The 13577-nt window shown below is 50.2% G+C and overlaps 1 protein-coding gene across 2 annotated transcripts in view; it reads left to right on the top strand.

The window, feature by feature from the left end:
- Positions 1-13577, top strand: part of ZBTB7C (zinc finger and BTB domain containing 7C) — a 290471-nt gene that overhangs the window by 156365 nt on the left and 120529 nt on the right. For both annotated transcript variants that reach the window (XM_059707245.1, XM_059707246.1), the window contains exon 3: positions 2940-3001. The gene's annotated coding sequence lies outside the window, so the exon portion shown is untranslated. The remainder of the gene's footprint in view (positions 1-2939; positions 3002-13577) is intronic.

Below are 13577 nucleotides of genomic sequence, written 5' to 3'. Positions count from 1 at the left end.
CTGGTTAGGGCATTACACTATTTTTTAAGGCTTAAAGAACATTCCAAGAAAAGAATCAGGACCCTGAAAAAATAATCTATGCTATTCATTTACTCTCACTCGGAGAAGCTGTTAGCTCTAATAACCTTTCCAAATTAATAAAATCTGTAAATACTCAATTGTTTATTGCACACATTGCGTTACACTTCTAAAGGACTGGTGGGAATGCATGCCCATCTGGAGTGCTTAGCTGCAGGGCTCTGCGGCCAGCACTGCTGTGTTCCCCTCCACCCCTGCAGCAGGAGAGCTGTGGTCAGATTCCCTGAGAAAGGGCCGCCCCCAGCAGCCTTGAGCAGCCCACTGAGTGCTCAGCCTTGAGAGAGGGATTGTGGTAGATGAAAATGTAGTGACAATCCCTGACCAGGGTCCTGCTACGGATTTCTTGGGAGAGGGGTCACTTCCAGACATGAGGACCTAAGCAAGTGTTTTGTTGAGGTCTATGACATTCAGAGAAAGCAGAAGAGGGAGGCATCTCGAAGGCTTGGTAGAAGAGGGAGCTTGATGGAGGTCCACTAGCAAGAGTAGGATTGCCCAGCCGGTGTGGCTCAGTGGTTGAACATCGACCTATGAACTGGGAGGTCGAAGTTTGATTCCCAGTCAGGGCACCTGCCCGGGTTTCAGGTTCAGTCCTTAGTGTGGGGCATGCAGGAGGCAGCTGATCAGTGATTGTTTTTCATCATTGATGTTTCTCTCCCTCTCCCTTCCTCTCTGTAATCAATAAAAATAGTTTTTTAAAAAAGAAAAAGTAGGATTAGGTCAGGTGGGGTGCACTGGAAAGGGCTTGTTAGGCAGGGAACACAGAGTTAGCCAACGGTAACAATGGGGGTGCCATTGCAGCCCACGTGCCTGGGGAAGGTGGCAGGCAGAGGACATGTTGAATGGGACTGTTTGGGTACGAGGAGGCCACATTCTAGAGGGTGATGGTGGATGTGGGCACCAGAGAATTCTGTTTCTCAACCTTTGACACCTCTGCCTGCGACGATGTTGCACAAGCACCGTGCTTGCCAGCCACAGTCTCCCTGGCCCAGAGCCCTCCTCTCCAGTGTGTCCTTGCGTCCTGGTGACAGTCTCCCTGTCAGAGCTGTGGATGGCTCAGGCCAATTTGAGAACAGGGTTTGGTGGATATGGATGGAAGTCTTGCAGAGAAACGCTGTGTAGGTTGCACTTCTATTGCAGAGGCATTTTTAAAATTGTAAAATATGCACATAGCAAAAAAATTAAGTTGTTAGCTATATTTAAGTGTACAGTTTAGTGGCATTAAGTACATTCACATTGTTGCACAATCCTCGCCACGATCCATCTCTAGAACTTTTTCATCTTCCTAGACTGACGCTCTGTTCCCATCAAGCCCTATTCCCCACCCCTGGTAGCCTCTATTCTACTTTCTGTCTCTATGAATTTGACTGCTTAGGGACCATATAAGTGAAATCATGTAGTATTTGTCTTTTTGTGTCTGGGTTATTTCACTTCCTATAATGCCCTCCAGATTCATCAATGCTGTAGCATTTGTCAGAATTTCCTTCCTTTTTAAGGCTGAATAGCATTCCATTGTAGGTATGTGGCACATTTTGTTTACCCATCCATCCGTCGATGGGCACTTGGGTTACATCCATCTCCTGCTGACTGTGAGTGATGCTGCCATGAACGTGGGTGTGCAAATATCTGCTTAAGTCCCTTGCAGGAGCATTTTGAGCTCTTCCCCAAAATGTGTTTTAGGTTTTCAAATTGTCAGGGCCGATCGCTGGCCCTCGCTGCTATCGCTCCACGAGAAGCAGGCTGCCAGCTGGCCGCTGCCCACGCGCGCAGGCCTGTCTGCCTTCAGCGGAGGCATTATCCTCTGCCAGGGACGCAGTGTGAAGGCCGGACTCTGGCCCATGTGGCCTTCCCACACCCCCTAAGCTGCTCGGTCTGTGCCTTGGCCAGTGTCAAGGCCTCCTCGCCTTCACGTCTTGTCCTGAAACACATCAGTCATGTGGAATTTGTCCCTCACTAAGGTAGCAAGTGTTTGGTTCTCTCTCTTGGTAAGTCCTTTCTCCCCCCTTCTGAAACGTATTAGGCTATAGTTATAAAAGCCAAGGGAATCGCTCATGCACTGTTCTCCCTCCTTGTCCTGTACCCCTCCATCCCCCCAGCCCACTCCCTGCAAAAGAAGGACTGAAGGACATCCTTTCTTGAAGCATCACTACCTCTGGGCATTAATTGCCTCTGCAGACCTCCAAGTCACTTAAAACACATTAAAGTGGTGACACACTTGGGCAGAAGGCAGGAGGATTCACCGTTGAGGTTGGCATTGTCATTAACTCAAGTCTGTGGTGTCAGCTCCTCCCACACGGAGCATCCTGCCTGGCCTTAGAGCCGACCCTCACAATGTGTTCTCTGGCCTTTGTTGGTTTGTGTCAGCTCTTGAACATTATTTAAATGTAGTTTGGGGCCCATGCATGCAATTACCATTGTGTTATTATTCAGAACCAGATTGTTAAGATTCAGGCAGCTGTACAAGGAGATGCCCTGTGCTGTGAGGTCCAATTTAGGAGGGCCTTCCGAGCTGGCAGTAGGGTTGCTAGGCAACCCCATGCTACAGCAGAGGAGGCCTCACTCCAGAGTGGGAAGAAGCCCAGTGCCTTCAGGGAATTGGAGGCAGTGGTCAATCTGAGACTGGCATGGCGCCGGGGAGGGGGAGGGAGGCGGCATGGATGGAGCCCACGGCCTGGGAGGGGTGGGATCCTGTGGGGAGCCAGGGGCACCCACCCAACTAGCACACGGTGTTCCTGGGAGGGGAGCGTGCTGCTGGGAGTGAGAATGCAGGGAAGGCACAGAAGCCGGAGGTCAGCCAGGAAACTGCCGAAGGATGCTCAGAGCAGATGCTAATATGCTTCTCCATCCGTTTCTTCTCTTTGCAGGAAATGAGCAGGTTTGCAGAGAAACTACTGGCCTGAAATTTAAGACAAAGGCGTCGTTGCTTGTGAGTATGAATTTTGCTTTTTTAGGTCTGTGGTTTGACAGTGTTCCTGAGGAGTGGGCGGGTTTCCCTGTTTGGGGAAGGGAGCGTGACCTGATGGAATTGGCGTTCGGCTCTTCTTCTGGAGGGTGCCTCTGGCTGGGTGGGGCTGGACCAGGACTGTAGGCTTTGAGTGGAAGGCTCATGGTTTGAACCCAGCTCTGCCCTCTAAGTGAAGAGCGCTCCCATTGGCTCCTGAGAGAGCATCCTCCCTTGTGAGCGCTGGCATGGAGAGAGCAGGACTCCTCTGGGGATGAGGAAGATGTGCATTTTTTTCACATCGAAGCCACAAACAGTTTGCACAATTCTAAGTTTGGTGCTAGGCTGACCCTATTCAGAATAGTAAATTCTCATATAGGCCCTTTAACAGTGTGTTAAACTAAGAGCAGTCCTATGACCCAAACCTTTCCTTAAGCTGAGAATATCTGGCACTGGCTGGAGCCTCTGAAATACAAGAGAGGCAGCAGCTGGGGCTCTGGGATGGAGCTGCTGTCAGTCCAGGGAGGGAGGACATCTGTACATGAGACCATCGAAACACCATATGAACGGGCAGACCGTCCCACTCTGGCTCCCCTGGCACAGGCAGAAATGCTGGTGACAAAGAGCAGTTAGGAAGACTTCCTGGGGAAAGAGGGACTCAAATGGGGCTGGCAGAGGAGGGAGGAGCGGGGCAGAGGCACCAGGGTGGGAGCACCAGTGGCCTTCGAGGAGGCGTCAGACTTGGGTCTGATGGGGAGCTGGTGAGGTTGGGCAGGGCCAGGTGGTAAAGGGCTTGGAATGGATTCATAAATGGTCCATGTGCAAAGAGTCAGGCTGGAATCAAGTGCCCCTAATTTCTGCAAATAAAATTAAGTTTCTGCCAGTTTGTGACTCATGCCATGAATGGGTTTTTCACCTTCCCTAAATTCAAGGTTGTATTTGATGTCACTATGTACACTAGATAGATTATAGGAAATTCACATTGGGGATCCTCCCTATATTTCTCTCTCTCTCTCTCTCTCTCTCTCTCTCTCTCTCTCTCTCTCTCTCTCTCTCTCTCTCTCTCTCTCTCACACACACACACACATACACACACACACACACACAGCCCTCCCCAGACAGCTGCAGCCTAGGGCCTCCAGACACCATGACATCAATGATGGAGACACACCCTGAGCGCGAGATGGACAGTCACCGGGACAGGTCTCCCTGTGTCCACTTGCTTGTCCCCAGAGCTGCTTCTCCCACAGGGAGCTCTGTGATGCTATGCCCAGAATGAGGGGCAGCTGGCCTTTATTCGTTTCACAGAGGTTAATTAATTACTTGTTCCAAGCAACCAGAGGAAGCTAGCCAGTTCTAAATGTCAAGAACCACCACCAGTATTTACGTTAAGTCGCCAATTGCATCACGCTCGACACCGCCTCACATGGGCCTCACATGCTCCATCAGGTATTGCCATTGTGCAGGTGACAAAACTGTGGCTCCAAGTAGTTAAACGTTTTGCTCCAGTTCGCTCAGCTAATAAGTGGTGGAGCTGACACTCACACCGACTTTCTGTGGCAGGTAACTAGATATCTGATTACCGGACAGGCCTTCTGGGTCTGCCCCGCCTCCTGCTCCTCATTCTGGGGAGGAAGAGGACTCGTGTGGTCCCGCAGGGGTCTGGTTGGGGAACTCTCTGTTCTGGATGGTCCCTGTTTTGCTCTGCTGGCTTTCATGGATACATGATGTCAGCCTGCTGGTCTTTGGCTGGGCAGGAAAGTGATGATGGTTCTGCCTTTGAAGAGAAGTATCATGTGTGCTCCTGTCACCAGGGGCAATCCTTTGGGAAGACACAGGGGGCTCCATTTGGAGCCATTGGTGACTGAGTTAGGGTGGATTCCCTGGAAATAGAGCCTGAGACAAGGATTCAGGTGCACTGGATGCATCTAGGGAGAGGTCCAGGGAACACGTGTCAGAGAGAGGAAAGCAGGATGGGGAAGGAGTGGCTGAACAAGGATGGGACAGCGCAGGCCTCTCCTTGGCCTGATCCATGTGCCTTGGACTGCAGATGTCTGTACCGGAGGCAAGGGGCGGCCTTACCTATCCCCTCATTAGCCATCGGGACCCAGAATGGTGCTGCTGACGCAACCTCCAGGCATCATCTTGACCATGAGAAGGGGCCCGAGTTCATCACAGGTGAAAGTCGCTGGGGAGTGGGTGCCCAGCAGGTGGAGGGGATCTGAGTGGGGCATCTGCTGCATTTGCCACCATGTCTGTGAACGCCGCTGCTGTGAAGACAGCCAAGTGAGCTTTCACCTGACCCGGCAGTAATCTTCCTTCTAATAAATCTGCATTTTAAAGAGTGGGGGTATTCAAATAGGAATCAATGGTGTCAGAGTCCGTTTTCACTGAAGCACTGTGTGCCCTTTAACTAATTTTATTCTTAATACAATACCATGGCTCTGAATTCAAAAGTACAGAAAGTATACTGTGCAGTCTTCTTCACATTGTTTCTGGGATTCTGTGTTACTTTCCAATGATGGTTTATGCATCCCAACAAAGGTGTGGTTAAGAGTTCAATGGTTTGGTGATTCTGGTGCAGAATAGGTCCCCATGAGTCAGCAGCAGCCATGCTATTCCAGAGGGATGGAGCTGAAATGGGCCTTTTCGGTGGAGAGAGAGCAATTCCTTGAGTCAGCTCTCAGTGGAATGTTCAAAATCCATAAAAACTTACAAGCATGTCCAAACTCCTTAACATCCCTATGTAAACAATTGATATCAGAATTGCCAATTATTATTTCCTCATTACGACAAATCACATACGAAGAGCTTGAGATGCTGTGTTACAGCCCTTGAAATTTCCAAACATTTAAAATAATTTTAAACTTCCCTGAATTCACTCTTCATCCAGACTACTGCAGTCCTGCTGCGTTTATCACATCATGCCATCTGCATATAGTTCGATGACTTACCGAAATGTGTACTATTCCCCAGGAGTGTTTAGATCCACGTCAGACCGCGTGAATCTTCACTGTGGTTCCCTTTAATGAAGAGACTGGACTGTAATTGGGAGGTGCTTTCTCATCACAGGGGCGGGGCCATGATGGACGGGCTCCTTTGTTGGGGAGCTCCCTGTCGTAGGAGGTGTCCTGAGAGGTGTCGAGATCGAGAGAGTGAGAGAGCGGCTGGGTCATCTGTCAGCTGAGTCACGCAGGAAATCTACCCCATGTGACAGGCAGGCTTAGGAGGCTCTGAGCGTCTGGTCTGTGCAGCTCCTTGTTGTTATTGCCTTTATGGCCGTTTGCCTCCCTGGAAATCCAGACGGGGCTCAGCCTGCGTGCTTATCTTCCCAATTTTGGCTTCCCAGGTTTTGTCTAATGCCTATAAATGCCCACATGGAACTTACTGTGGGACCACATAGGCCGGGCGTGTATGCTTTTCTCTTGCAAGTGAGCCCCTTGCTTCCAGTTCTCCTTCATGCTGATGCTCTCTCTCAGGCTGCAAGAAAATCCTCTAACTTTGACTCGACCTGTTCCAGCCCAAGACAGATGTTGGGGGCACTCCCACGAGGCAATGGAAAAAAAAAAATCTCATTTCCGCCCAAGAAATAGAATCATTATCTTGATTGAAATAATATCTTGCCTCAACCTGCAACCAGATAAAGCATCAAATTGGTGGCGTTTTCTTATCGCCACCCAGAGTGTGCAGGACACAGAGTAATGGCCTGTCAGCTGCCTCTGGTGGGGCGGGACTTACACGCAGGGCCCACAGCTCACGGCCTGATTTGGGTTACACGATGTCTGGTGCCACATAGCACGATTCCATTCATGACAAATATTATATTCAAAGGGGAAGTTAGTGGAGAGCCTAGAACAGTGTAAGCAATAAAAGCAACTGTGATTATGGTGATCATTGTTAATTAGACAGCGTCTCACAGATGGGCGATTGCAGGAGCGATGAAAAGCAGTAGATGTTCACGTCCTTTCAGGATGTGAGTGTCCTGGAACCTGTATCCCCTAGGCCTGAGCTTCCCAGGACTCCGTCAGAGTAAGGGCATGACTGGGCTTGAGAAGGCAGACAAGGCCCTAGTTTGGGGTGGAGAACAGGACAGCAGAGGCCAGCAAACCAACATCTTTGGGAAGGAAACAGAAAGAGCGGGGGACAGGGGGGCAGGGGGTCTGGATTCCAGCCCAGGCCCTCCATTTCCACCAGGCAGATTTGGCTTTCGGGGCTCAGTCTCCTCGTTGTTCAGAGAGGGTAAATGGGGGTGTCAGGAGAAGGAGGTGAGGCGATGTTTATGCAAAGTCTAGGATGCTGGCTGTACCCTCAGTCCTCCCTGTGCCCTATCCACTGTGGGAGGAGGCTCTGCTTCGTTCTGGGAATGTTTGAGTGCCTACTCTGTGACGGGCACATTCTAACCATTTTGCATGTATTAATTTACTTAATCCTCACAACAATGCTACACATTACAACTTTTATCATCCACCTTTTATAAGTGAGAAGGAACAGAGGGGCTCAGTAAGTTGCCCTCGGTCACACAGCCGGTAAGTGGTGGAGCTGGGATTTGAAGCCAAGCAGTCTGGTTGGAGCACTTGAAAACAAAATAGACTGCATCAAGACTAAATAAAATAGTTACAGTGCACTGGGCTTTTGCCAGACCTTCAGATATAATCCTGTGAGAGGCAGAAACAATTCTAATAGCATCTTTGTAATGTTTCAGGAGGCATAGAGGTGGTTCCTGCGGTAGAGGAGGAGGGTGGAATAATATTCTAGCCAAGATTCCTGACCTTGGGCCCCTGGAGGCCCAGATCCTCCTTCCCATGGCATCCTGCAAAGCTGCCCACAGCTGGATACACACTGGTGTGAGGTATAAAACAGAGGTACAAAATAAACAAACAAACAAATAAACAAAGCATACAAACTCATAGACACAGACAACTGAAGGGTGGTTACAGAGAAAAAGGAGAGGTGAAGGGAGGACAAAGAGGGGTCAAATATATGGTGATGGAAGGAAACCAGACCTTGAGTCGTGAGCATACAATGCAATATACACATGATGTATTATAGAATTGTACACTTGAAATTTATATAATGCTATTAACCAACTAGAGGCCTGGTGCATGAAATTTGTGCATAGGTAGAGACCCTAGGCCTGGCCAGTGATCAAGACTGATTGGAGCCTTCTGGCTGCCTTGTCCCATTTACCCCCACCTGGCCCACCCCCAGCTTCCCGTAGAATCCTCCTGGGCCCTTGGGCTCTGCTGTCTGTCAAGCCTTCCCCAGAGAAGGAAGCCATCCCTCACACACCCCCATGCCTGCTTCACTCTCCCTGTGGCTTCAGAACCTTGTTCTCAAGCGGAGACCTGGTCCGTCAGTGAGCGCGCCTCATTACCATGGTAATCACCAGCCGAATGGAGGGATTTTATAATACATTTCCATCAGAAATATGAACAGGTGTGCGGGGAAATCGACATGTATCAACAAGATAGGTGTCGGGAGATTAATAGTGGATTTAGGATTATTCAAGGAAGCAAAAGGAAAAAGAAAGAAGAAATACCTTTGCTTGCAGTCAAGGTCCTGCCAGCCTTACCTCTGACCACTTCCTGCCACACCCACACCTCCCTCCCACCTGGGCCTTGGAACTTTTCACTCACAGTTGTCCTTGCCCGTCCCTCCCCTTCTCTTCTTTCTACTGCTTAACCGTCTGTCCAATTCCAGCTCCTCCAGGAAGCCCTCTTTGGTCCACTCAGCCCCCAGGCATCTGCCTTCCCTGGCCTTCTGCAGCCCCACACTGGGCCTTGTGTCCCTGGCTCCCCGCCGAGCTGGAAGGCCCCCTGAAGGACGTGCATTCATTGACATAACAACCTGGGCCAGCAGACCCAGACCTGCTGACCCGCTCTTACCAGCTGGGTGCTCGGTCCCACCCATGGCCCTCCAGGACAGCGAGCCTCCAGTGAGCTAAGAAGCTCGCCGCCTTCCTTGGGGCCCCGTTAGAAACACCACAGTGACACCTCTGGGTGAGTGGAGAGAGCTGAGAGCCAGACTGTACAGTTCCTTCCAGAGGTGAAGGCGGCGTGGGGGTCCGGGAAGGCACGCAAAGCGCTCTCGATGCCTAAGCCTCAGGGTCCCTGAGCCGTCTGGCCTTGGACCCCCTTCTAAGTCAGTTCTGGCTCTGCAGATGGGAGACCGCACCGCTGGGACCAGGAGAGGCCTTCCCGCCCAGCCGAGGCCACCCTGGGCTCCTTGGGTAAGGAGTCCAGTGCAGGTTGGAGCCAAGGAAGAGGCAGCGTCGCCCGCTGGGCCCTGACACACGGGCCATCACTTTGTCCCGGGCCCGCGCGTGTTTCAGGCACAGCAAGTCAGGGTTTCTCTGTCCCTGAAAGGCTTCCTCTTCGCTTTGAAGTAGGACAATGCATCAGAGCGGTTGCCAGACTCCTCTGCTTTTACGCGGATGAATAATAAAGAGCCCGAGTCTCTGGGCACTAATATTGAAAATGTGTCCTGCCACGTGTCCCTCCAGCTGAATTGGTTCCTAAAGAGTCGATAACAAAAGGTTTAAACCAAAAAAAAAAAAAAAAAAGAAAGGCCTTCCTGCACCCACTTTTCTCTCTTTTAATTCCCTTCTTATAATGCTTCTCCGTTAACAGCAACTTTAGAAAAACACAGTAACATGAAAAGTAGGGAAAGATGAAATGAAGTTGGAACAGGAAGCAGTGAGCCCAGGAGGAGGCTCGGAGCAGCAGCCCTTCAGCCCTTGCTTTTGTTTTGAGCGTGAATGTCCTCGCGGTGGGTCTCCTCCCTGCGCCTGGTAACGCTGGCCTCCCCGGGCCAGGCGCTGCCTCCCTCCACAGGTGTCTGCCCCAGGCCGGGCCCTGGCAGGAAACACAACATGCGGCCCATGCAAAGTGGGCGATTTGAACAGAGATGGATCCAAAGGCCGGTGCAGGGTGTAAGGCAGCCACAGGACCCAGGGAAGGATCCCCAGCACTGAGTGTGGTGACACCCCCAGGGCTGAAGGGACACGGAGACAGGGTGCTGAAAGCAGAGACAGTGAGGGTGCTGTGGGGGGCCACCCTTCCTGGGTTGTGACCTGAGGCACCCCTGAAGACAAGAAGTCCAGGCATAGACATCCGACCTCCACTCTCTCCCTGTCCCTCTCCTGGGGCCCCACTGCTGAGCGGACAGAAGGGAGGGTAGAGGGCAAGGAGCCCAAGGCTGTGGTCTGGAGGGGTCAGCCTCCAGGGCACAGGGTGGAGAGAGGGCTGGAGGGACAAGTGGAGACAATGACACATGCCTCTTCCCTAAATGACAGACCAGTGAAGCGGGAGGCAGTATTCTCATCTGGGCAGACCTGATATAAGGGCCTATTTCAGGGTCCCCAAGTGCCCCCTCCCCAATCTATTTTCCAGGGATCATAGCTTTTACTGGAACAATGCTGTCCTGACGGGTTCCCCTGGGAGAGAGGAGATGGGGCCACAGTGAATCCACACTGAAATGCCACATCCGATTCTTCACCAGGAGGCGGTGAAGGCGGGGACTGGAGTAGCTCCAGCAAGGTGCCAAGGGAGTCCAGGAGGGGGCCTGGAAGGAGGTGTGAGCTGTGGGGAAAGGACTTTGTAGCTGAGGAAAAATGTAGGTCAGGGCCAAGAGCACAGGGCCCTGAGTTCATCCACCGGAGGCTAGCCCTGGGCTCTTGGCCTTGACCTACACATTTCCTCACCTACCACGTCCTTTCCCTCCCCTTGCACCCTCCAGCTGCAGTACCCCCATGGCTCTTGGAACTGCAGGCAGCTCTCAGTTCTGCGCCCTCCCCCTTCCGGGCTTATGCTGATGAGAAGCAAGGCCAGTGTAGTGACAGCACATGCTGATCCAGCCCTCTCCATGGCCTGTTCTGAGCTAAGCACTTGCCAGCATAATCGGTTTTAATTGTCCCACAGCCCCTGAGGTGGGCACAGAGATGAATGTCACTTGTTCAAGGCCACACTGAACCCCTGATTGATTGTGGAGCTGTCCCCTGACCTGGCACCTGCCTAGGGTCCCCTGGCCGATGAGAGCCTGCCCTGCAGAGAAGGGAGCATCATTCATTCACAGGGTGTCATGTACATTTCAAACTGTTTCATTTGGAAAAAAATTCAACTTGCAGAAAAACTGCAAAAATAAAAATGATACAAAGAATACCCTTATATCCTAGACTCATCTGTGGTTAAACTTTTACCCCATACCCCTTATCATGTGTGCTCTCTTTTAATTATTCATACACATGTTTTGTTTAAGTGTTCACACACACAGAAATTACCCCCTAACTACTTCAGTGTTTCCTAAGGATAGGTCTATGCTCTTATGTAATCACAGTATGGTTGATCAGTAAATGTAACATTGCCTCACACTCTCACCTAATTTGCCAGTCTACCATCTGTATTCCTACTTCACCAGTTAACCTCGCAATGTCCTTTGTAGCGCCTCCGCCTCCAATAGCAGGTCCCGTCTAGGGCTGGCTGTTGCTTTTAGTTGTTATGTCTCCGGTCTCCTTTAATCTGGAGCGTTGCGCCGCCTTTCTTTGTCTTTTATGACTTTGACATTTTTTAGGAGCACAATGTCTCCTTACGTTTAATAAAATGTCCCTCCTTTTGGGTTTGTCTGAGGTGTCCCTGTCCTTAGACCGGAGTAGTGCGTTCCTGGCCGATTGCATGGGCAATCTTGGGTTCTCGGGCAATCCCATCGGCCGGCACTCAGATCATTGGTCCTCGTTGGTGATGTTAATTGTGATCTCCCAGGTAAGGTGTTGTCTGATTTCTCCACTATACAATAATTATCTTTTTTCTCCCTTGTAACTAGTTAGTAGTCAATGGAGAGACACTTTAAAATTACTCAAGGACTCTGTTCTTTGTACATGTCCCCCTGGACATACATCATTGATGACTCTGGCCTGATCGTTATCAGGATGGTTGCAAAACGATGCTCTTCCAGCTCCAGCACTGCCTCTGTATTTACCAACCGGCCCTTGGCATTCACCTGCAGCCACAGAATCCTATCTAATAAAGACAGAATATGCAAATTGACCATCACACTGTCACAAAGATGGTGGCGCCCAGTCCCCTCAGCCCCGCCAGAGTCCCCCGGTCCTTTCAGCACAGCCGGGGCGGGGGAGGGGGGAGAGGCAGGGGCATGGTGCAGCCAGACCCACCCTCAGCCCCCCAGCCGCCCAGGGCCAGCCTGAGGCGCAGGCAAGCTTGAATGGACTGTAAGAGGGGGCAGGTCGGGCTGAGGGACCCCCACTCCAGTGCATGAATTTTCATGCACCGGACCTCTAGTATATTTATATTGTACGCAGTATGCATTTACAATCCTGAGCAGTCAGATGTATTTATCTGTCTGATACCTATATGGACCGATGAATTCCTGTTTTCCAGGAGTTTATTATTTTTTACTGTAGTCAATTGGTGCTTCAATTATTGCAGATTTGATCCATGGGAGCCCCTGCAGGCTGACTCCCATGATACTGATAGGCTGCCATTGCTGTCTTGGAGCACTTTCTTACTTTCTGATGTGACAAGAGTTCGCAGGCTCATCCTGGACCTGCCCAGCACTGGCCTCGCCCTTCTCTGGGGGGTCCTTCTTCCTTTCCGTGGGAATGGTATTAGACACCACGCTCTGGGCTCTGAGTGTACGCATTGCTGCTGGCTGTCTTTGCTTCTTGGCCCTTCCAGGCAGCAGAACTAGGAAATACGTGCAAGTGTACACATATACATACACATACATTTCATTCAACACGCACATGCATATGCACTTACATTTTATATGTTAGGAATCACGAGCCCAATTCCAATCTAAGGGTGCTTCTTGTCTTCCCCCAGCCCATATTTCTGTGTTCCTCCGCAGTGAACACCCAGACTCCCAAACCATAAACATATTCACTCGTTTGCTCCATCCTGTATTACATTTAAAATAGTGTCAGGATTGCTTCACCCATACCACTACAACCAGTAAGCCTTCTTCCCCTCACCCCAACCCACCTGGCTGTGTTCATAAATAACTTGAATTAATCCTTCCTTCCTTTGTTTCTTCCTTCCTTCGTTTCTCCCTTCCTTCCTTCTTTTCTTGACCTTCCGTGTGGTTATAGTATTTATTTGACATACAGTTAAGTCCTCTTTTTCTCAGGTTGCTTTAAGCTTTAGGGATTTATTTTTCTTTCCCATCTGTATTGATTTACTTTTATTTTTTTTCCCATAGGCAGAATAGTAACATACTTTCAAAAGTCAAAATTAGCCCAAAGTTATACAAAAGATGTGCCACTCTCTGCTATATTCCTTCTGCCACCCCTCACCCTTGCAGGTAGCCAACTTAATTGTTTTATGCTTACACTTCTAGTGCTTTTTGTAAAGACAAGCACATTTTAATATATTTTAAGTTATTTTCTTCTTTTTTTTATACAAAAGATAGCATGTTATACATGGGTTTTGGTGCTTTGCTTTATGTATCCAATAACTCCTAGGAAACACTCCATCCAGTTCACAGGGTCTTCCTCATTCTTTTTCAGAGCTGCATAGTACTCCGTGTGTGCATACCATAGTTTATCGCA

Source organism: Myotis daubentonii, chromosome 8, assembly GCF_963259705.1.
Source record: "Myotis daubentonii chromosome 8, mMyoDau2.1, whole genome shotgun sequence".
NCBI lineage: Eukaryota > Metazoa > Chordata > Mammalia > Chiroptera > Vespertilionidae > Myotis > Myotis daubentonii.
Note: the sequence above shows the minus strand (reverse complement) of the source record. Positions and strands in the feature narration are given on the sequence as shown.